This window comes from Ruditapes philippinarum, unplaced genomic scaffold, assembly GCF_026571515.1.
Source record: "Ruditapes philippinarum isolate M1 unplaced genomic scaffold, ASM2657151v2 ctg2881_1_1_1_1, whole genome shotgun sequence".
Classification (NCBI taxonomy): Eukaryota; Metazoa; Mollusca; class Bivalvia; order Venerida; family Veneridae; genus Ruditapes; species Ruditapes philippinarum.
This window is the reverse complement of record NW_026859242.1, coordinates 191,680-216,250: the sequence shown is the minus strand read 5'-3', so window position 1 is coordinate 216,250 and position 24,571 is coordinate 191,680. Positions and strand designations below refer to the sequence as shown.

The window sequence follows — 24,571 nt, the reverse complement described above, 5'->3', positions numbered from 1 at the left end:
TGTACCTATTAGATACAATATAAAACCTTCAATATTGTTTTATAAAACTGTATGAGAGTATTCCTTGTCTAAATTACCATTATATTTGATGAAATGGTTCAATTAAATAGCAATTTATACTAAAATACCTCGCTGTAAAAAGGTGCAAACAAACAAATCCTCTTGAGCAATCACCATTCATTGATAAGGACATTTAGATTTCTTTAACACACATTGCGTAATTAAAAACGTTTTTTTTTTAAATAATAGCATTACTGAATATTTAGAAGTCCATCTGCTTACATAAATATTCATTAGTAAGTTGACAGAAAGAAACGATACTTTAACTTTGATTTTGCTTTGATATAAAGTGCAAATAAAACGCTCCAACGGCATTGCATGATTGTAAAGTATTAAGACAACACACACCATGTATACAAGATATATATAAACAAAAACAAAGAATGTATTTGGAAGTGTAAAAAGAGGAAATAAAATGTTTGTACGAACACATAAAATACTGTCCGATCTTCAAAGACAAAGTGCACAAGATATATTAAGTCAATGACAATTCTCAGAGGGTAATCAATTTAATTCAATTATTCAGGCTGAAGTTAATTAAGGATTTCAATGAAATCTAAATTTCCCATTAATCTCAAGGAATGGAAAAAACTAAACAACATTTGCGAGAGACAATTCTGTTCTTTTTATATTTGATTGTTATGCTTTTTAAGTAAAAACAGGTACTTTGATTTTATGTCACCTTTATAATGAAACATGTGTGTGTATCAAATCTTTATTTTATTGTCAAACAATGTACCCAGCATGCTCGTGCATTACAATGACAGCATTTCGTACTTGAATGGAATGATTAGCTGTCAATTATTTATGAAATGAAACAAAATGTCAAAACAACACCACTGGAAATTGAAATGTTTTTCTGAAAGACTGTTGAACAAAATTTTCATCAAATGATATAAATTTTACTTCAGTTATGAAAAGATTCTTTCGTTGCATTCTGAATTTTTTTTCTGAATTATTTCAGATATCAAGATGATAAGTGGCAAGTGACAGTTTTTGGACTTATAGCAAAAGTGTAAGTTTTATTATTGTTTACCTTATAAAATAAAAAATTAAATCATATGACGACAAATATTTTATTTATCTTGTTTAATGAATTTGAATACAATTACCTTATTGAAGAAAAAATATAAAATCAAAACTAAAACAGGATATCAGACAGCTTGAAAATACCTTCCATAACTTGTAACACATACCAATACACAGTACAGTACTTTGAAACAGAGTTCCTATGTGCACTGCTAATATATTATGTGGCAAGAAAAGATTCGTTGTAGTTTCATAACAGCAGTTTAAACTTTTCCTCATTTGCAATTTTCATTCAAATATTTGCAGTTGATATGGTAGCATTCTTTTGTCTGGTATTGATCATATTAGATTCTTGATGTGTGTCTGATTGTTATGCAAGTCTGAGCAGTAAACATTGGCTGTTAAACACATATTTTGAGACCGTAGGACTGATGGGTTAATTTCGTCGTATCAAACCGATAGATGATATATTGTATATCGATTGAAAGATTTTATTTAAAAGATAAAAATTAAATATTGCAACATTAGTAATTGTGAGAGCTGAAAAAATATCATATGAAAAGAAAACAAAAGAAGAACTGATCATGTCAATACATTTATTTAGTTATTTATGTGAGTGTATTTGAGTACATTTATACTTGCCACCGGTTGTCCATATGGGCGAGTCCTCAAGAGGAGTATTAGTCATTCTAGATATTGGAGGATAGTACAAGATACAGATACAGAAAGGTGCCCTATTGCTAGAAGTTTTTTCTGTTTCGTAAACGTGCCAAGTGTTCAAGAACTCATACACGTTACCCCGATTGAAAGTCTCATCCAAGCAATTTTAGTCGGCCTCTCCAGGGAATCGAATTCACAATGTCAAAATTACAAGTCTCGTGCTTTAACCGATTTTCCTCGGTTAATCCATTTAACGGAAGAAGTGCATGTATAGAAGGAAAAGCCGCAAATATCATGATGTCTGTAGTACGTAAGCAGTAATAATTAGCAGATAAACACCGTCGTATTTTTCTTTGTGTACATGAATGATGATGACAAATCACAAGTGTATGACTTCAGTATTTATTCTGAAATTAAGATTACAAATCAAACAACCATGCAAAATCATTTAAGCAGAATAACCCTTTATGAAAAATCTGAAGCTATATTTACATTTAACTTTAACAATTTCACAATACTATTTCGTTTCTTTGAAAATAACTTTTACTATTTATTTATAAAACAATATTATGACGGGAAGTTTAACACTTAGTTGTTTTGACATAATTGTCTTAACAACATTGTTAAAATTGTAAATTACTATACAAAACGGACATAATTATAATAGGAAACAAGTCAACAAAATGATTTTATTTTTTTTTCTTCTGTTTCCTAGGTTTATTTTGAACATGCTATGTTTTGTAGAATATTCTTTCATTCATAATTCATTTTTCTCGGATTGATTTCATACTTTTGTGGTATATAATCAATGCGCATGAATAAATATATATGTATCGTTCGAGCTTCAAGTTGCATTAATAACAAAGGAATCTCAATTGTTGTCAACGTGACACTATGCCATTCAATATTTTAACAAGTTTACTTGTTATGGTAACTGACAAGTTACAGCGTAACATTCAGTGTCTTTCCTGTTTGCATTCAATTGGTAAAGGGCATGTAGCGTTACACTTTTAAAACAAGGGCTAAATTGTAAGGACATAATAAAACATGTTTCAAATTTGCTTTAAACATGCATGCATTATGTTTGTCCTTTAAAAATTGAGACTGGAGTGTTAAGCTTCTCTGTTCAGCTCTTAATGACGTTTTAGGGAATAAACCAAAGCGTAAATGACTTAAAATGAAGAACTTTGGATCAAAAAGTTATTTAATTGTACCTTTGATACACTTTACGCCTTAAAACATTCCGTAAAGGAGATATGGTATGATTTTTTACCGGAACACTGTATTTAACCCTTAACTCGCTCAGTATCTGAGATGGTCTTTTCTATCGTTCACTATGGACATCATGTTTAGGGACAATTTCAAAATATTTACTGATTGAATAGCGAACAATGCAGAACATAATCACGTACTTCACGTACGATGACTTGGGTAGAATCAGTTGCCCCCAGCAGATAAAGGCTTAAATGATAACTATGTAAATACCCTAACATCTCTTAGTTATTAAATTCTTAAACATGTTATTTGTATGACTATCAGAAGCTGCATTTTAATGCAAACTCAAAAAAGAAATCACTTAAAACGAATAATGATATAGTGCAAGTGTCAGATAAGACGACAACGTAATTATTTACAGAAATAGGTTCAATTATCAATGAACAAGGAACGACGCTCATCCATGAAACCTTTAATTTCATGTTCAAGTAATGGAACTCTTATAAAAGATAATTGACTATTACCACATTTTATACATGAATAATTTCAAATTATATAGGTCAATAATGGGAGCTCTTTAGGACTTTTCCTGTGTTTCATTTTCTCTGTCTTTTATTTCCTGCGTACAAAAGAGATACTAAGTATAATTACAACCGTTATCTTAAGGAGAAAAGCGCTCCACAGTTTCATTCATTTCTGCACTTATACATTTTATTTTATTTTACCTAAGTGCATTTAAACTTAAGTTGTAATTTTTTCGAGATAGTTGACAAACTGTAATACTATAAATTAGCCAAAGCATCTTATTTTACACCTGATACCTTGCATATTCTTCGTTTCCATTTATACTTGTATACAATCCAAGAAGTATATTCTAATTTCCATTGCAATTTGATAAACATTGAAAAGTTGATGCTTTATGTGGCGTATGATTAACAGTTGCTAAAGGTATGCATGCATAGATATCTGGTACTTTATATCAGTAAGGTTATTCCTGCCGCATTACGTTAATAACAGGCTGAATATCATTTATTTATTATTCATAGGAATACAGTATAATTTGCAGACGTCTAGGTTTTATGTCTACCTCTTTGAAGGAAATAATATGTTTTATTTCTTAATTTTAAATAAAGAAATACAATACACTGCCTACACAAATCAGATTTTGAAGTCACAAAGTTGGTATTTGTAATATCAAGAAGTCGTATTTATCATTTCATTTAAAAGTGGATTGGTCTACTCTGCGCATATTTTTCATACGTATTTCAAATTGATATACAACAAAAACTGTGTGTCATTTAGATCTTCTTATAAAATATTCTTAGAAAAAATTTATATGATGAATAATAGTATTTTTTCCTGCAACAATTCGTTATCTGCTATATATAGATAGTCATATCAGACGATATCTAACACTTACCAACAACATTCATGTATAATTCTTTAGGTATGTTACAAAATACTTTCAACATTAATATTTATGGTTCTATATACCTTCCATTATGGACCTAGTTTTTTTAAGAAATACATCAAAGCATGGTACTTCTCAGGTGCTCGAGCACCTTAGTTTTTTCACTAGTAAAGTTGCAAAGCCGTCATATGACCATTATGAGTTAAAGTCAGCAAATAAAAATATGAAAAACAGCAATCAAAATTTAAAAAAACATCACATTAATGTTTCACAAAATGAAAATTTAATACATGTTAGTATATCTTTACAATAACGACGATTATAAATACAATAAGATGAAAGTTCTATTTTGAAAATTACGATGCTTCTCTTGACGTAGTGATAAAGAATAACTAAGTATTCTAGAATCCCATAAATATTTTATTTAAAACACGTACAAAACATAATTAGATAAATTTCTCATTTTTCAATTTTACAAGAAAAAATAATTAAAAAGAAAGCACACCTGCACATCTTGAAATTGTCATTATGTTTGTAACGATATGATATTACACTTCAACAGGTATTGTTGTAGCAGGTATCACATTAGCTTCTCCTAATTTATTGTTAATTTTGAAAACTTTAAAATATGACAAGCTCAATACATTTTCCCGTTGTAACATCAAAAAACAAATAATTAAAACCAATACCACACCTGTACCTTACCTGATTGTTGTATCAGATCTCACTTTAACTTTTTACAGTGGCATTATGCTATAAGTGTAAATGGTGAATGAAGGTAAAAGTCAAAATAATCTGACATTGTGTCATATTTGTATTTAATTTAATATTATACTTTACATGTACATGTGAAGTCAGTAACCCAAGTAATTTACGGGAAGTTCTATGAATATCTTACGAATGTATTGGTCAAATCCAATTGAAAAAGTAGAGAAGTCTTTTTAGTGCCCTACAGGTAAAAAGGTACTGAAAATTTTTTTATGAAACTTGATATATGGATAGATGGCAGTATGGAGATTATGCACGTCTTTTTCTTTTCTTCCTATGTTAAAAAATTCTGGTTGCTATGGCAAATAGACTGAAAATATGGCAAATTTTACACATAACCTAGAAAAAAAGTACTAGAAATATTTTCATGAAACTTTAAATATGGGTAGATGGCAGTTTGGAAATTGGACACATCCTTTTCTTTTCTTCCTATGTTGAAAAATCTGGTTGCTATGGCAACAAATAGACTGAAATTCAAGATTTCTGATTCTAGTTTTTATGGTTTTTCACTAAAAGTTCTTTATTTCTTAATGCATTTTCTTCAAACTTTAAATATAAGTTTCTAGTCATCAACCACATCATATGTGACAAGGTTTACAACTCTAGCACAAACTTTATCAGAATTTTCTCCCTTGAACTTAGAATTTTCATGAAAAAATATTGTTTTTTTTAATAACTTCTTTATTTCTGAATGTATCAACTTCAAACTTCATATATTTGTTTCTTATTATCACTCAACATTTGTTCAATTATCTAGCAAGACTATTTCCAGAATTATGCCCCTTTTGAACTTAAGACTTTTTTTTCGAGAAATTGGGAATTGTTACTCCAACTTCTTCAATCATTATAGGATTTTCTTCAAACTCCCACATCATAATAATATGACAAGGTTTATAATTCCAGCATCCATATTTCCAAAATTATCTCCTCCTTAAACTTTGAATTTTTCTTATTCATTTTTTTTACCTTTCTTTTACTTCAAATTTAAAATAAACAGTCATTATCAACACCTTCATTACTAATTGTTCTTTGTTACACTCACGTCATGTATGACGTCTTGCATCTTTATCTCCTTTTTAAGAATTTTGCTTTTAAAAATGTTATATTTTGATAACAGGGATGTTTAAAAAATGACTTTAGAGTGTCCCTTAGTCCGCCTGTCTGTCTGTACATAAAATATATTTCCTGTGATCACTTTTAAAGAACTTTTGCAACAACTTTACTTAAAAAAGAAACATACGTGAATGGCCAATGGTCCTTCAGAATGTTGCTGGGGCTCTAACCGGTAGGGGAATTGTGGATTGCTTGCAATACTATAATTATTGCTTGTTGGATTTAAGGTAGATTTTATATGTTTAACCTAAAAACTATCTATTATCAAATATTAGTCAATCAACATTTAAAAATCAATCTTTTGAAATATGCAGCTTGTTCACCTCAACTTGACAGAAAAGGTATGAACACGAATGTATAGTCAAACATAAAAACACGTTCTTTGTTGTCACAATATGAAACCCCCCAAACAAGTTACCAACAAGCGAGCATCTGAATATGATATTTCTATCGCTTTCCCTTTCTCTGCCGTCACAATAAGAAAACCCCAGCAAAAATGAGCCATTCAATGGGCACCCTCTGGAGGGCGGGTATGTGCATGTACAGGTATACGATTTAACTCTGACACATTTTCAACAGAGAGGTCCCCTTACAGTGTTTCGTTTGAGTTTTCAAGTTAAGAAACATAATTTGTATTTGAGTTAATGACTTGGATTGTAACAACAGATATACATGACCAATAGTAAATTGAGTAATTTGTTAGAGAGAATGATGGAATATTGTCAACAATAATGAATAAATACTAAGATTTATAAGTATTGTATAGTCATTCAGATTGCACTCTCTATTTGCAAAAGTCTTAATTTTGTCACAACCGATGTTCACTGTGCAAAGCTAATTTTAGAAGTATATGAAAGTGTTTTGCTTTCTGATTTATGCTAATGCATTACATTTTGTAGTTCTTTCGAGGAGATTTTGTTAAGGTGTACTTTACAATTTTAAAGTGTGTCTCAGAAATGTTTGTCTCAAATATGCATATGATTGCTACATGTAATGCATGCTAAGATCTTCACTGAGTTAGCAAATACGTATCTTAGATTTTTAATTTTGATACTTTCTTTTATTTAGATAAGCCTTTGGAAAGAGTTATGCAACACGTCACTATAAATAAAAATGAATTGCGTAATATTGTCTATTTTAAATGTGGTAGGATTAACAAGAATAATGTATGACGTTCAGGCACGATTATTTCATGCTTGTCGTGTGTAAGCTGTTACAATTGATGAATTAATAAGTCATATATTGACACAATCCTTGACAACAACAGCTTTGATGTTATTCAGAAAAGTTTGCTTTGCATTTGTCTTGCTGACATATGTTTTCAAAATCAGTAAACATACAGAATAAACTTGATAAGTTGTTGTTTTTTTGACAAATGAGCAAGCATGATGCAAATAGTTTAACAGAAAGGTTTTCAGGATTATATGTTTGCACAAGCCTTGAATTTAACAGTTCTGATTATAATCAAAAATTATTGTTTTTCGTTATTTAGTCACTTTCTGTTCGAATGATATATTAACAGAGAATGTCTGTGTATAATTCATTTATAAATATTGCTTATTCTTAAACAGATGTTACGTCACCAATTCCAATCGATTCCAATCAATTATACTACAGGAAAAAGATGCAAAAAACATTATTGAAAATTAATAATTTCATTGCAGGAAACATCGTTGTCAGTAATTGGTGACAGTCGATATTTTTCAATTGACTTTATTAATGGAGGGAATGTGCTCGGGTTGCTTTGAAAATGTGCTACATTTTTGATAATTGTACGAGAGTAAAGTGCTTTAAAATTGTCTATGTATAATTAAATTTGTATCGCAATATATTCTGTAATCATCGAGATCGATGTTTTATTGTTTAGATGATTATTATTTGTTGTGTATCTTATTCATTATTTAGATACTGGCGTGGGATTGGGAAGAATGACGTCTGTTCACGTAATAATGTTGTTGTGTATTTTGCGATACATTGTCATGTGAAGCTTTTTCCATTACAAATATTCTAATGATACTTTGAGGTTCAAATGAAATAACTAAAGGTGAGGTCATTTGCTATAATAATTGAAGATTTTAAATAAAATTATTGGCCCATGGAGCATTTTCTTTACAAGCATTAACAGTCAAATACATTGTCTTTAAAATGTAAAATCTAGCTTGTGATATCACTTGTGACCTGGCCTTTCTATAATTTCTAAATTTATTTAAACGTGCATTTGAATATTCAAACGCCTTCCCTGTTGATATTGAATACCCATCTCAAATTTTCAAAAGCCCGCTTCATAAAAATTCATAATAAATTATTTCTTTATAACTCTTATGCTCGAAGCTTTGGCAGATAAAAATAACTAGTTTCACAAAAACAGATGTATATTAAAATAGAGCCCAGTAATATGCTCTCCCTTACCACTAAAATCTAATAACATGTGTCTTTTCTCCCCTACAGATATTGCAAGTAAAAATGCCTTTTTACATTGCACTCTATCAACATGGGGGTTATTCCATACTAAAACTAGTATTTATATAACAAAAACATTGGACTGCGTTAAGATGTGTGATCTTGTGTCGTAGAAACAAAACCAGGCCAACCATAAATAATGTATGTTATCGACTGATAAGAACATATGCTAACGGAAATGACGTCAAAGCAGTAATAAAACCGATATAAAGGAGGTCCAGCTTGTATTTTCATGATGCCTTCTGACTTTTAGGGTAATTAACTTTTTTCTCTGGAGAAGTATTGGTGATATTAAATAAATATACAAGTAAAATGGTTTCCTGCGGGGAACATTTTTGATGATTTAAAGATATTTCATTTAACTATTTTCAACATTGTTTGGGGGAAAAATTAAAAGAAAATTAACGTTTGTATCAGGAATATAGTTGACAATAATCGATCAATAGAAGAAGATCTTTGGCCTTGGTCGAAAATAAAACAATATTTCTGTTTAAGAAAATGATTAAATACCATTGTATGTATAGTTCCTTGCAAAAAATAATTTAAAAAAAAAAGAAAACACACAAGTTTACGCAGAAAATATCTCTATCTATTATGGCAGATGCCACAAATGAATGTTTTAATTCAGGGAATTTTCACTATAAACAATTTATTGTTTGTAAAATTTCAGATAGATATTAAAAGAAACATTGATAATTTTCAAACACATCATGCAATTTTTTCCATCTCAAACGGTAAAATAATAATAGAAAATTAGAAATATCACGTAACAGTGTTATGTTCTTAATTAGGTGTAATTCGGACTAATTCCCTAGCATTGTGTACACCGGTCATTTGAGAGACCGGTGTGTATACAATGATTTCCTAGAGGTAAATCCGTAACGTACCGGGAAACGGTATTTAGCTAGGTTTTCGAATAGGTCAATTAACCAATCATGTACGGTTTACAGATCACATGCTCCTCCATGTACCGAAAACAGGTCACGTGCTCCTCCATGCCTCAAAAATAAAACGCGTACCAATACCCTGCGGGCTTCGGCCCGCAGGGAATAAAATACGACATACATGTATTTATGTCGGCAAACGGTGAGAATTGTTATTTACGTGAAACATTTCTTTATACGGCAGTAGATTCAACTTTATAAACAATTGAGGTAGTTTATCAAAATGATTTTGTTTTGACATATTGTTATATAACATTAATGTTATGACTGATTCGATGATTTATGCACAAAAACATCTTTGTTATATTGGCTTTTGGTCATTTGAATAACAAATGAAATTGAAAACAAGTCGAAATTACATGACGTTTTAAAAATAATATTTCTGTGAGTAAAGAGATAATTCACTCAGTTTTTACTGTTACATTTAAAGTCACAAAGTAACGTCTTAATTTTCATTGTGTTATATTCAAAGTCTATAATAACCATTTAGCTGACCGAGAAATGTTGTTTTTTTTTTTAATTAATTGTCGACCGATATTGATCTTACTTTTTATGTATTTTGATTTACAGTTAAGCCACTCAAAATTAATTTGATGTAATATAATTATAATACAATGCTAGTTAAACAATACTAGCTGACTATTATATACACCTTTGAAACATTAAACAATACTAGCTGACTATTCTATACACCTTTGAAACATTTTACTGTCGTGTATTATGTCCGTCCGTACAACCCCTTTATTGAAGAAACCATCCCCATCAAAGTAATTGACGAGGAACTTCACCATAGCCAAATACTTTCTTTAGTAAAATAATTTTGAACAAAAACATGACATGAAAACGGAACACTTTCATTTTTAGTGTAATTCTTATATTTATCAATATATTTAAAGGATATTTAACGTAGATGAAAGTGTTTGAGTCGCCCCCTGAAAAAAGATTAAGATTAGTATTTTGAGGCGGCCCCTCCAGAATATTTTGAGGCGGCCCCTCCATTATCGATCATTCAGTCACGTGACGTTTTTAGCGTGGACAAAGCAGAGAGATCATCCGCAACAAAGCCTTTGTTTAGTCTCTCACATATAAACTTCACCTCGGAAGTGGTTTTTCTAATACTGAAAGGGGAAGATTCAAAAATATCATGCAATATGTAATTACATCGAATGATTGCTCATCATGAGGTATGATATCATGTTTGCTATAGTTCATTTCATAAGAGGGATGGGGCGTCCGTGGCCGAGTGGTTAAGGTCGCTGACTTCAAACCACTTGCCCCTCACCGCTGTGGGTTCGAATCCCGACAGGGACTTTGGATTCTTTCATGTGAGGAAGCTATCCAGCTAGCTTACGGAACGTCGGTGGTTCTACTCAGGTGCCCGTTCGTGCCTGAAATAATGCACGGAAGGGCACCTGAGGTCTTCCTCCACCAGTAAAGCTGGAACGTCGCGATATGACCTATACTGTGTCGATGTGACGTAAAACCCAAAACAAATAAGAAGGATAACAATGTCCATTTTTCTTTTTTCCTATCTAAAGGGGGGTCTATTAACATCATTTAAATACATGTAATAGCATTACTTTATGTTTAGAAGTCCATCTGATTACATAAATATTCTTTAGTAAGTTGACAGAAAGAAACGATACTTTAACTTTGACTTTGCTTTGATATAAAGTACAAATGAAACGCTCCAACGGCATTGCATGATTATAAAGAATTTAGAAAGACAAACCATGTATACAAGATATATATTAACAAAAACAAGCAATGTATTTGGAAGTGCGAAAGAGGAAATAAAATGTTTGTACGAACACAGAAAATGCTGTCCGATCTTTAAAGACAAAGTGCACAAAATATATCAAGTCAATGACAATTCTCAGAGGGTAATCAATTTAATTCAATTATTCAGACTGAAGTTAATTAAGGATTTCAATGAAATCTAAATTTCCCATTAATCTCAAGGAATGGGAAAAATACTAAACAACATTTGCGAGAGACAATTCTGTTCTTTTTGTATTTGATAGCTATGCTTTTTAAGTAAAAACATGTACTTTGATTTTATGTCACCTTTATAATGAAACATGTGTGTGTATCAAATCTTTATTTTATTGTCAAACAATGCGCTCAGCATGCTCGTGCATTACAATGACAGTATTTCGTACTTGAATGCAATGATTAGCTGTCAATTATTTATAAATTGAAAAAACATGTCAAAACAACACCACTGGAAATTGAAATGTCTTTCTGAAAGATTGTTGAACCAAATTTTCATCAAAATATATAAATTTTACTTCGTTTATGGAAGTCAGGTATAAAAAGATTTTCTCGTTGCATTCTAATTTTTTTTCTGATTTATTTCAGATATCAAGATGATAAGTGGCGAGTGACAGTTTTTGACTTATAGCAAAAGTGTAAGTTTTATTATTGTTTACCTTATTAAATAAAAAAAATCGTATGACGACAGATATTTTATTTATCTTGTTACAATTACCTTATTGAAGAAAAAAATATAAAATCAAAACTAAAACAGGATATCAGACAGCTTGAAAATACCTTCCATAACTTGTAACACATACCAATACACAAACAGTAGATTTCCTATATTCACTGCTAATATATTATGTAGCAAGAAAAGATTCGTTGTAGTTTCATAACAGCAGTTTAAACTTTTCTTCATTTGCAATTTTCATTCAAATATTTGCAGTTGATATGGTAGCATTCATTTGTCTTGTATTGCTCATATTAGATTACAAATCAAACAACCATGCAAAATCATTAAAGCAGAATAACCCTTTATGAAAAATATGAAGCTATATTTACATTTAACTGTAATTTCACATACTATTTCGTTTCTTTGAAAATAACTTTTATTATGCCCCCTTTTGAAAAAAAGGGGGTATATTGCTTTGCACTTGTCGGTCCGTCGGTCCGTCGGTCCGTCCGTAGACCAAATGGTTTCCGAGTGATAACTAAAGAACCCTTAGGCCTAGGAACTTCAAACTTGGTATGGTGATTGGTCATGACAAGTAGATGACCCCTATTGATTTTGGGGTCAAGGGGTCAAAGGTCAAGGTCACATTGACCTTGTAAGCAAAAACGGTTTCCGATCAATAACGAAAGAACCTTAAGGCCTAGGAACTTCAAACTTGGTATGGTGATTTGTCATGATCAGTAGATGACCCCTATTGATTTTGGGGTCAAGGGGTCAAAGGTCAAGGTCACATTGACCTTGTAAGCAAAAACGGTTTCCGATCAATAACTAAAGAACCTTAAGGCCTAGGAACTTCAAACTTGGTATGGTGATTTGTCATGATCAGTAGATGACCCCTATTGATTTTGGGGTCAAGGGGTCAAAGGTCAAGGTCACATTGACCTTGTAAGCAAAAACGGTTTCCGATCAATAACTAAAGAACCCTAAGGCCTAGGAACTTCAAACTTGGTATGGTGATTGGTCATGATCAGTAGATGACCCCTAACGATTTTGGGGTCAAGGGGTCAAAGGTCAAGGTCACATTGACCTCTTAGGTAAAAAACGGTTTCCGATCAATAACAAAAGAACCCTTAGGCCTAGGAACTTCAAACTTGGTATGGTGATTGGCTATGACCAGCAGATGACTTCTATTGATTTTGGGGTTAAGGGGTCAAAGGTCAAGGTCACATTGACCTTGTAGGTAAAAACGGTTTCCGATCAATAACGAAAGAACCCTTAGGCCTAGGGACTTCAAACTTGATATGGTGATTGGTCATGATCAGTAGATGACCCCTATTGATTTTGGAGTTAAGGGGTTAAAGGTCAAGGTCACATTGACCTTGTAGGTAAAAACGGTTTCCGATCAATAACGAAAGAACCCTTAGGCCTAGGGACTACAAACTTGATATGGTGATTGGTCATGATTAGTAGATGACCCCTATTGATTTTGGGGTCAAGGGGTCAAAGGTCAAGGTCACATTGACTCTTAGGTAAAAACAGTTTCGGATCAATAACTAAAGAACCCTTAGGCCTAGGAACTTCGAACTTGGTATGGTGATTGGTCATGATCAGTAGATGACCCCTATTGATTTTGGGGTCAAGGGGTCAAAGGTCAAGGTCACATTGACCTCTTAGGTAAAAGCAGTTTCCGATCAATAACTAAAGAACCCTTAGGCCTAGGAACTTCAAACTTGGTATGGTGATTGGTCATGACCAGCAGATGACCCCTACTGATTTTGGGGTTAAGGGGTCAAAGGGAAAGGTCACATTGACCTTGTAGGTAAAAATGCTTTCCGATCAATAACTTAAGAACCCTTAGGCCTAGGAACTTCAAACTTGGTATGGTGATTGGTCATGACCAGCAGATGACCCCTACTGATTTTGGGATCAAGGGGTCAAAGGTCAAGGTCCCATTGACCTTGTAAGTAAAAACGGTTTCTGATCAATAACTAAAGAACACTTGGGCCTAGGAACTTCAAACTTGGCATAGTGATTGGTCATGATCAGCAGATGACCCCTATTGATTTTGGGGTCAAAGGTCAAGGTCACATTGACCTTGTATGTTAAAACGGTTTCGGATCAATAATAAAAGAACCCTTAGGCCTAGGAACTTCAAACTTGGCATGGTGATTAGTCATGACCAGCAAATGACCCCTATTGATTTTGGGGTCAAGGGGTCAAAGGTCAAGGTCACATTGACCTTGTAAGTAAAAACGGTTTCTGATCAATTAAGTAAAAACGCTTAGGCCTAGGAACTTCAAACTTTGTATGATGATTTGTCTTGACCAGCAGATGACCCCTATTGAGTTTTGGGTCAAGGGGTCAAAGGTCAAGGTCATGACCAGTAGATACTTGATAACCCTTATTAATTGTTTGATCACTGGGTCAGAAGTCATGCATAATTACCTTATCACATGAATAATTGGCTGCTGATAGGGGGCATACATGTTTTACAAACATATCTTGTTATTTATTTATAAAACAATATTATGACGGGCCCGGGAAGTTTAACGCTTAGTTGTTTTGACATAATTGTCTTTACAAAATTGTTAAAATTGTAAATTACTATTCAAAACGGACACTTAATAGGAAAGAAGTCAACAAAATGATTTTTATTTTTTATTCTTCGGTTTCCTAGGTTTATTTTGAACATGTAGAATGTTTTGTAGAATATTCTTTACACGGTGACATTTCATTCATAATTCATTTTTCTCGGATTGATTTCCTACATTTGTGGTATATAATCAATGCGCATGAATAAATATATATGTATCGTTCGAGCTTCAAGTTTGCATTAATAACAAAGGAATCTCAATTGTTGTCAACGTGACACCATGCCATTCAATATTTTAACAAGTTTACTTGTTATGGTAACTGACAAGTTACAGCGTAACACTCAGTGTCTTTCCTGTTTGCATTCAATTGGTAAAGGGCATGTAGCGTTACATGTATCTTGTGACAACACATTGCGCCAACTGCAAATTAATAATTTTTAAGCAAGGACAAAATTGTAAGGACATAATAAAACATGTTTCAAATTTGCCTAAAACATGCATGCATTATGTTAGTCCTTTAAAAAACGAGAATCTTCTCTGCACAACTCTTAATGACGTTTTAGGGATTAACCAAAGCGTAAATGACTTAAAATGAAGAACTTTGGATCAAAATGTTATTTAATTGTACCTTTGGTACACTTTACGCCTTAAAACATTCCGTAAAGGAGAAATGGTATGATATTTTTACCTGAACGCTGTATTAAACTCTTAACTCGCTCAGTATCTGAGATGGTCTTTTCTATCGTTCACTATGGACATCATATTTAGGGACAATTTCAAAATATTTACTGATTGAATAGCGAACAGTGCAGAACATAATCACGTACTTCACGTACGATTACTTGGGTAGAATCAGTTGCTCCCAGCAGATAAAGGCTTAAATGATAACTATGTAAATACCGTAACATCTCTCAGTTATTAAATTCTTAAACATGTTATTTGTATGACTATCAGAAGCTGCATTTTAATGCAAACTCAAAAAAGAAATCACTTAAAACGGATAATAATATAGTGCAAGTGTCAGATAAGACGACAACGTAATTATTTACAGAAATAGGTTCAATTATCAATGAACAAGGAATGACGCTCATCCATGAAACCTTTAATTTCATGTTCAAGTAATGGAACTCTTATAGAAGATAATTGACTATTACCACATTTTATACATGAATAATTTCAAATTATATAGGTCAAGAATGGGAGCTGTTTAGAACTTTCCCTGTGTTTCTTTTTCTCTGTCTTTTATTTCCTGCGTACAAAAGAGATAATAAGTATAATTACAACCGTTATCTTAAGGAGAAAAGCGCTCCACAGTTTCATTCATTTCTGCACTTATACATTTTATTTTATTTTACCTAAGTGCATTTAAGTTTAGGTTGTTTTTTTTTTCCAGATAGTTGACAAAGTGTAATACTATAAATTAGCCACAGCATCTTATTTTACACCTGATACCTTGCATATTCTTCGTTTCCATTTATACGTGTATACAATCCAAGAAGTATATTCTAATTTCCATTGCAATTTGATAAACATTGAAAAGTTGATGCTTTATGTGGCGTATGATTAACAGTTGCTAAAGGTATGCATCCATAGATATCTGATACTTTATATCAGTAAGGTTATTCTTGCCGCATTACATTACCAACAGGCTGAATATCATTTATTTATTATTCATAGGAATACAGTATAATTTGCAGACGTCTAGGTTTTATGTCTACCTCTTTGAAGGAAATAATATGTTTTATTTCTTAATTTTAAATAAAGAAATAAAATACACTGCCTACACAAATCAGATTTTGAAGTCACAAAGTTGATATTTGTAATATTAGGAAGTCTTATTTATCATTTCATTTTAAAATGGATTGGTCTACTCTGGGCATATTTTCCATACGTATTTCAAATTGGTATACAACAAAAACTATATGTCGTTTAGATCTTCTTATAAAATATTCTTAGAAATAAATTTATATGATGAATAATAGTATTTTGTCCTGCAACAATTCATTATCTGATATATTTAGATGTCATATCGGACCATAACACTTACCAAAACATTTATGTATAATTCTTTGGGTATGTTACTAATTACTATCAACATAAATATTTATGGCTCTACAGACATTTCATTATGGACTTAGATTATTTTAAAAAGACATCAAAGCATGGCTCTTCTCAGGTGCTTGGTCACCTATTGTTTATGTCACTAGTAAAGCTGCAAAGTCGTCATATGGCCATTGTGACTTAAAAGTCAGCACAGTAATCACAATTTAAAAAAAAAAAACAAACACAGTAATGTTTCCCTAAAAGTCAAGAATAATTACGATTTCGTGCAATGATTCTGCTTCATGTATTGAATGATAAGATTGTTTGCTTTATAAATAATGAGCTTTCATTGTTTTGTAATGGTCTAATATTTCTTTTTGTTCTTGATACAAGCAAAAGTTTTTACTTATGTTCTCTACTAATCCTGGTGTTGTGATTAATTCTGTTATATACACTATTACAAAAGCCTACTTTTCAGTAAGAGTTTCATGCTACTTGTTGAATTGTAACTCATATTATTTGAAAAATGTAGCGCAATGGAAAATGTTTATATTATTTCAATATTTTTATATTTTAATATTGCATAATGTAATGGTAATAGTTTCGATATTTATTGTAAACTGTTCTTTAATCTTTGAAAAAATAAAACTATTTCCAAGACAAATATGAGTCAATGCTGAAATGTGTAATAGTTGATGTCATGATACAGGAGATAAAATATTGAACTTGCGAAGATCCTATGTTTTTTTTTCAACAATAAACATATTATAGAAAATATAAGATAAGTAATGGTCAAAGAGGCTTTGAAAATATTACAAAGATCAACTGGCACAGTAAACATGGACACATATAAAAACAATGATGAATAAATTGCTTTAAATAATTTATATTTACTTCAATTCTTAGCCCAATTCGTGTTGAGAGGGTTTTGACGCTTTTTATTGTAGGCCATTTTGCTAAAGAAAATTATTATTATGAAAAAAATAACAAAGAAACTAAATACTATACTTTCTTTTCGGGAATTATGTATTTAATTATATCAAGAACAGACTGCAAATTCTAATTATCTTATGTTTTCATCTTTTCTGAGGACATCGCATTTTGAAAAAAAACTTTTAAAAGAAGGTCCTTGTATATACCTTTAAAAAAATACACTCTACCTTTAGTGATACTGAGTCAGTCCACCGTCTATAACCATGCAAATGAGCTTGCTATATAGAGTCAACTAGAAAAGAATCGACTATGCCCACGCTGTCACATTTTGACCTCATTGTTAAGTTACATAAATTCTTCTATATCCACAGTAAATTGTTGTCAACAGCGTAGAACATAGTAAAACCATTCTTTTCTTGCATATTAGTGTTAGTTTTACTCATGCTGGAAATTTCATCTCGCATGGGGGATGCTAGATAAGTCGCGTGCTTTAAAATGACCCCAATTAGGCGCATGTCATGAGTCAACTGCGTTCAAATGACGTCATGTCGGCGCATTTAAAGATGAAAGTGCGTGCCGAACATGCCGCAATTCCGTCCTTTTGAATGAAGTTGTAAATCCATACGCTGGTGTATGAAAATAGTCCGATATGAACCGTAACATGTGACAGATATTATTAATCAGCTTGCACTGATTGTCATGCAACTTTGGAATTAGAATACAACATAAATAGTCGACTTTACAATAAAAATAACATTGCTGCTTTATCACAATGATATTGGTCGGTGTATGTGTGACGAAAAATTCTGCCTGACATGAAAGAGTATATTTCCGATGATAGTAAATATTATATTTGATAAGATATACATGTATATGAAACTACTTTAAGATAGAAATGAAACTGTATTACATGTGAGTATATATTTACAATAAAGACGAAAACGAATGTAATATAATATATTGAAAATTACAATGATACTCTTGACGTAGTGATAAAGAATACCTAAGTATTCTAGAATCCCATAAATATTTAATATGAAACACGTACAAAACATAATCAAATAATTTTTTCAATTTTACAAGAAAAAATAATTAAAAAGAACGCACACCTGCACATCTTGTATTTGTCATTATGTTTGTAACGATATGATATTACACTTCAATAGGTATTGTTGTAGCAGGTATCACATTAGCTTCTCCTAATTTATTGTTAATTTTGAAAACGTTAAAATATGACAAGCTCAATACATTTTCCCGTTGTAACATATCAAAAGTCAAATAATTAAAACCGAAACCACACCTGTACCTTACCTGATTGTTGTATCAGATCTCACTTTAACTTTTTACAGTGGCAGTATGCCCATATAAGTGTAAATGATGAATGAAGGTAAAAAGTCAAAATAATCTTACATTGTGTCATATTTGTATTTAATTTAATATTATACTTTACATGTACATGTGAAGTCAGTAACCCACGTAATTTACGGGAAGTTCTATGAATATCTTACGAAATGTATTGGTCAAGTTCAATTAAAACAGTAGGGAAGTCTGTTTAGTCCCCTACCGGTTAAAAAGTACTGAAAATATTTTTATGAAACTTGATATATGGATAGATTGCAGTATGGAGATTATGCACGTCTTTTTCTTTTCTTCCTATGTTGAAAATTCTGGTTGCTATGGCAACAAATAGACTGAAAATATGGCAAATTTTACACGTAACCTAGATCCAGTGATAACGCAAAAAGTACTAGAAATATTTGTATGAAACTTTAAATATGGGTAGATGGCAGCTTGGAGATTGTGCACATCCTTTTCTTTTCTTCCTATGTTGAAAAGTCTGGTTGCTATGGCAACAAATATTTCTTAATGTATTTTCTTCAAACTTAAATATATATTTCTAGTCATCAACCACATCATATGTGACAAGGTTTACAACTCTAGCACAAAATTTATCAGAATTTTCTCCCTTGAACTTAGAATTTTCATGAAAAAATATTGTTTTTTAATACATTCTTTATTTCTGAATGTATCTTTTTCAAACTTCATATATTTGTTTCTTATTATCACTCAACATTTGTGAGAAAGTTCAATTATCTAGCAAGACTATTTCCAGAATTATGCCCCTTTTGAACTTAAGACTTTTTTCGAGAAATTGGTAATTGTTACTCCAACTTCTTCAATCATTATAGGATTTTCTTCAAACTCCCACATCATAATAATATGACAAGGTTTATAATTCCAGCATCCATATTTCCAGAATTATCTCCTCCTTAAACTTTGAATTTTTCTTATTCATTTTTTTACCTTTCTTTTACTTCAAATTCAAAATAAACATTCATTATCAACACCTTCATTACTAATTGTTCTTTGTTACACTCACATCATGTATGACATCTTGCATCTTTATTTCAAGAGTTATCTCCTTTTTAAGAATTTTGCTTTTAAAAATGTTATATTTTGATAACAGGGATGTTTAAAAAAATGACTTTAGAGTGTCCCTTAGTCCGCCTGTCTGTCTGTACATAAAATATATTTCCTGTGATCACTTTTAAAGAACTTTTGCAACAAATTTACTTAAAATAGAAACATAAGTGAATGGCCAGTGGCCCTTCAGAATGTTGCTGGGGCTCTAACCGGTAGGGGACTTGTGGATTGCTTGCAATACTATAATAATTGCTTGTTGTATTTAAGGTAGATTTTATATGTTTAACCTAACAACTATGTATTATCAAATATAAGTCAATCAACATTTAAAAATCAATCTTTTGAAATATGCAGCTTGTTCACCTCAACTTGACAGAAAAGGTATGAACACGAATGTATAGTCAAACATAAAAACACGTTCTTTGTTGTCACAATATGAAACCCCCCAAACAAGTTACCAACAAGCGAGCATCTGAATATGATATTTCTATCGCTTTCCCTTTCTCTGCCGTCACAATAAGAAAACCCCAGCAAAAATGAGCCATTCAATGGGCACCCTCTGGAGGGCGGGTATGTGCATGTACAGGTATACGATTTAACTCTGACACATTTTCAACAGAAAGGTCCCCTTACAGTGTTTCGTTTGAGTTTTCAAGTTTAGAAACATAATTTGTATTTGAGTTAATGACTTGGGTTGTAACAACAGATATACATGACCAATAGTAAATTGAGTAATTTGTTAAAGAGAATGATGGAATATTGTCAACAATAATGAATAAATACTAAGATTTATAAGTATTGTATAGTCATTCAGAGTGCACTCTCTATTTGCAAAAGTCTTAATTTTGTCACAACCGATGTTCACTGTGTAAAGCTAATTTTAGAAGTATATGAAAGTGTTTTGCTTTCTGATTTATGCGAATGCATTACATTTTGTAGTACTTTCGAGGAGATTTTGTTAAGGTGTACTTTACAATTTTGAAGTGTCTCAGAAATGTTTGTCTCAAATATGCATATGATTGCTACATGTAATGCATGCTAACATCTTCACTGAGTTAGCAAATACGTATCTTAGATTTTTAATTTTGATACTTTCTTTTATTTAGATAAGCCTTTGGAAAGAGTTATGCAACACGTCACTATAAATAAAAATGAATTGCGTAATATTGTCTATTTTAAATGTGGTAGGATTAACAAGAATAATGTATGAAGTTCAGACACGATTATTTCATGCTTATTGTGTGTAAGCTGTTACAATTGATGAATTAATATGTCATATATTGACACAATCCTTGACAATAACAGCTTTGATGTTATTCAGAAAAGTTTGCTTTGCATTTGTCTTGCTGACATATGTTTTCAAAATCAGTAAACATACAGAATAAACTTGATAAGTGTGTTTTTTTTGACAAATGAGCAAGCATGATGCAAATAGTTTAACAGAAAGGTTCTCAGGATTATATGTTTGCACAAGCCTTGAATTTAACAGTTCTGATTATAATCAAAAATTATTGTTTTTCGTTATTTAGTCACTTTCTGTTCGAATGATATATTAACAGAGAACGTCTGTGAATAATTCATTTATAAATATTGCTTATTCTTAGACAGATGTTACGTCACCAATTCCAATCGATTCCAATCAATTATACTACAGCAAAAAGATGCAAAAAACATTATTGAAAATTAATAATTTCATTGCAGGAAACATCGTTGTCAGTAATTGGTGACAGTCGATATTTTTCAATTTACTTTATTAATGGAGGGAATGTGCTCGGGTTGCTTTGAAAATGTGCTACATGTTGGGTATATATTTTTGATAATTGTACGAGAGTAAAGTGCTTTAAAATTGTCTATGTATAATTAAATTTGTATCGCAATATATTCTGTAATCATCGAGATCGATGTTTTTATTGTTTAGATGATTATTATTTGTTGTGTATCTTATTCATTATATAGATACTGGCGTGGGATGGGAAAGAATGACGTCTGTTCACGTAATAATGTTGTTGTGTATTTTGCGATACATTGTCATGTGAAGCTTTTTCCATTACAAATATTCAAATGATACTTTGAGGTTCAAATGAAATAACTAAAGGTGATGTCATTTGCTATAATAATTGAAGATTTTAAATAAAATTATTGGCCCATGGAGCATTTTCTTTACAAGCATTAACAGTCAAATACATTGTCTTTAAAATGTAAGATCTAGCTTGTGATATCACATGTGACCTGGCCTTTCTATAATTTCTAATTTTTTTAACCGTGCATCTGAATATTCAAACGCCTTCCCTGTTGATATTGAATACCCATCTCAAATTTTCAAAAGCCCGCTTCATAAAAATTCATAATTAATTATTTCTTTATAACTCTTATGCTCGAAGCTTTGGCAGATAAAAATAACTAGTTTCAAAAAACAGATGTATAATAAAATAGAGCCCAGTAATATGCTCTCCCTTACCACTAAAATCTTATAACATGTGTCTGTTCTCCCCTACAGATATTGCAAGTAAAAATGCATATTTACATTGCACTCTATCAACATGGGGGTTATTCCATACTAAAACTAGTATTTATATAACAAAAACATTGGACTGCGTTAAGATGTGTGATCTTGTGTCGTGAAACAAAACCAGGCCAACCATAAATAATGTATGTTATCGACTGATAAGAACATATGCTAACGGAAATGACGTCAAAGCAGTAATAAAACCGATATAAAGGAGGTCCAGCTTGTATTTTCATGATGCCTTCTGACTTTTAGGGTAATTAACTTTTTTCTCTGGAGAAGTATTGGTGATATTAAATAAATATATAAAATACGACATACATGTATTTATGTCGGCAAACGGTGAGAATTGTTATTTACGTGAAACATTACTTTATACAGCAGTAGATTCAACTTTAGAAACAATTGAAGTACATGTAGTTTTTCAAAATGATTTTGTTTTGACATATTGTTATATAACATTAATGTTATAACTGATTCGATGATTTATGCACAAAAACATCTTTGTTATATTGGCTTTTGGTCATTTGATTAACAAATGAAATAGAAAACAACTCGAAATTACATGACGTTTTAAAAATAATATTTCTGTGAGTAAAGAGATAATTCACTCAGTTTTTACTGTTATATTTAAAGTCACAAAGTAACGTCTTAATTTTCATTGTGTTATATTCAAAGTCTATAATAACCATTTAGCTGACCGAGAAATGTTGTTTTTTTTTAATTAATTGCCGACCGATATTGATCTTACTTTTTATGTATTTTGATTTACAGTTAAGCCACTCAAAATTAATTTGATGTAATATAATTATAATACAGTGCTAGTTAAACAATACTAGCTGACTATTATATACACCTTTGAAACATTAAACAATACTAGCTGACTATTCTATACACCTTTGAAACATTTTACTGTCGTGTATTATGTCCGTCCGTACAACCCCTTTATTGAAGAAACCATCCCCATCAAAGTAATTGATGAGGAACTTCACCATAGCCAAAGACTTTCTTTATTAAAAAATTTTGAACAAAAACATGACATGAAAACGGAACACTTTTATTTTTAGTGTAATTCTTATATTTATCAATATATTTAAAGGATATTTAACGTAGATGAAAGTGTTTGAGTCGCCCCCTGAAAAAAGATTAAGATTAGTTTAAACATATTTATTCTCAGAATATGTACATAATAACATTTGAAATATATACACATACAAAAGATTAAGATTAGTATTTTGAGGCGGCCTTTCCAGAATATTTTGAGGCGGCCCCTCCATTATCGATCATTCAGTCACGTGACGTTTTTAGCGTGGACAAAGCAGAGAGATCATCCGCAACAAAGTCTTTGTTTAGTCTCTCACATATAAACTTCACCTCGGAAGTGGTTTTTCTAATACTGAAAGGGGAAGATTCAAAAATATCATGCAATATGTAATTACATCGAATGATTGCTCATCATGAGGTATGATATCATGTTTGCTATAGTTCATTTCATAAGAGGGATAACAATGTCCATTTTTCTTTTTTCCTATCTAAAGGGGGGATCTATTAACATCAGGTTCATCATAACAACTACTGTAAATGAAACATAATTTTTACGGACCGTTTAAAGACAATGTGTAAGAACAAATGTTTGGAGGTTGACATTATGTAGCCGCCATACCAACCTTTTACAAATAACATGTCCAGGAACACTAAAGAATTTAATGACATTCAAACGGATACTGTTACACTTTTAATATTTCCGCCAATAGTAAAAGACGTTAATAATTTACTGATTTTGCTGCTCTTGTGTGGTGTTATGTTAAATTGAATGAAATTTAATGACAAAAAAGAGTTCAGAATTACATTGGTTTGATTCCCGGGAGGGTTTCATGTGACAACATTAAGTCTTTGTTATTTGGAACATGATCTTAATCAACTTATAGGACATTTTGTAAAATAACATTGAGTGTTTTTATATAATTCTGCGTTTTGGAA

At 31.3% G+C, this 24,571-nt stretch overlaps 1 protein-coding gene and 1 long non-coding RNA gene across 3 annotated transcripts in view; both read left to right on the top strand.

The window, feature by feature from the left end:
* Positions 1 to 985: 985 nt before the first annotated feature.
* LOC132755752 (cAMP-dependent protein kinase type II regulatory subunit-like) overlaps positions 986 to 24,571 on the top strand; it is a 54,508-nt gene continuing 30,922 nt past the window's right edge. The window contains exon 1 of one of the 2 annotated variants that reach the window (XM_060746665.1): positions 986 to 1,075. The gene's annotated coding sequence lies outside the window, so the exon portion shown is untranslated. Of the gene's footprint in view, positions 1,076 to 11,999; positions 12,072 to 24,571 lie in introns of those variants that run through there. The other variant, XM_060746666.1, reaches the window with a different exon arrangement.
* On the top strand, positions 12,530 to 14,359 carry LOC132755751 (uncharacterized). The gene is made up of 2 exons (XR_009629253.1): positions 12,530 to 13,185; positions 13,621 to 14,359. It is a non-coding gene; the product is annotated as an uncharacterized LOC132755751 (long non-coding RNA).